Consider the following 1,622-nt stretch of genomic DNA (forward strand, 5'->3'; position numbering starts at 1 on the left):
TATTGTAAAACTCCTCAACATTATGGTCAATACGTGCCACTAGTGCACGTGTTGAACTACGGTAACTACTATGGAGATACCCTGGTAAGATTTTCTACTATTACGACATTCGTGCATCTTTTGCATACTTCTAAAACTAGTATATCATTGCTAACTATGAAGTTATTACTATGTTTTTCAACAGAGAATCCCGACGGATTTTGTGCCTCATTTGATGTATGAGTATAGTAGCCTTCATGTTTTGAACATACAACCAGGTCATCCTACGAATCTCAACTATCCATACCGGATTTCTAAAAGAAGTGGAGACATTCTAATTAGAGAATGGAAAAAATGTATGGACAGTCGTAAGGAGGTTCTTGGAAGCAAAAGGAAGCGCCGCGCAAGAATTGAAGACAGGTGATCTCCATTCTCCACAGTGGAGAGTCAGGGTCTATATTGTTTTATGCTATTTTACCTTAAATAGGGTATTTAGGTCCTGCCTAATACTGATGATCATGTGCTAAGAAGTACGGTTGGTTCGATGACTATCAGGATGATGATCGTATGACTTGTTATTAATAACGAGTAGAAGTTGTATGATGATGATTAGTAGGACTTGTTATTATGCACTAGTAGAAAATGGAGCTTTAAAACCGGTTTGTAAGGGCCTTTAGTGCCGGTTATGGAACCGGCACTAAAGTGTGGGCACTAAAGCCCCCCCCTTTAGTACCGGTTCGGCACGAACCGGCGCTAAAGTGCCACCACGTGGCGTGAGCTCGCGCCCTAGTATGGGGGACCTTTAGTACCGGTTGGTGTTACCAACCGGTACTAAAGGTTTTTTTTTGATTTTTTTTAAAAAATTTTGAAAAAAAATTGATTTTTTTCTATTTTTAATTTTTCTGAATTATTTGATGATTTAGTCTCTAATCACCTCTCTTAACTGCTCAAGTGTGGATCACTCATTCCAAATCATCTAACTTCCCGACCGGTCACCCATCCCTTTCACTACTCCAGCCCGAGCACGCTTAACTTTCGGGTTCTATTCTCCTTCGTTTTCGAGTCTGCACTTGTTGTTTTCCTGACAATAGTAAGATGTCAATCCTATTAACCCTCAGGAGTTTAGCTTGAGCATGAAGTCACACATTTCACCATTTGAGTTTGAAACTATTATTCTGAAAAAACAGTAACTATTTAGTAACGCTAATATTTCTTGAATAAGTTTGACCATAGTTTGACCAAAATTCAAAAAATTGAAATAATTATTTAGTAACACTAATATTCTTGAATAATTATGTAGTAACATTAATACTTCTTGAATAAGTAGTTTGACCAAATTTAACCAATTTTTTTTTTAAAACTGAAATTTGACCATATCTTTTTTTCCTTTTCGAATTTGAGGATTCTAAAAAAATCCAAACAGGCCATAGGCTGTCTCCATCGGATGTGGATTTTCGTGCTGAATTTTTTGATATATTATACGATTTTTTCCGACATCGTATGCAAAAGTTATAGCCGTTTTACATTTTCCCTACACTTTTTGCAAAACATGTCCAAATTTAAGTTTTCAAATTTTCCTAACTAGTAGATATAGTAATATAACCACCTCTCGAAGGATTTTATTTTTTGAAGTTTTTATCATT

Source organism: Triticum aestivum, chromosome 4B, assembly GCF_018294505.1.
Source record: "Triticum aestivum cultivar Chinese Spring chromosome 4B, IWGSC CS RefSeq v2.1, whole genome shotgun sequence".
NCBI lineage: Eukaryota > Viridiplantae > Streptophyta > Magnoliopsida > Poales > Poaceae > Triticum > Triticum aestivum.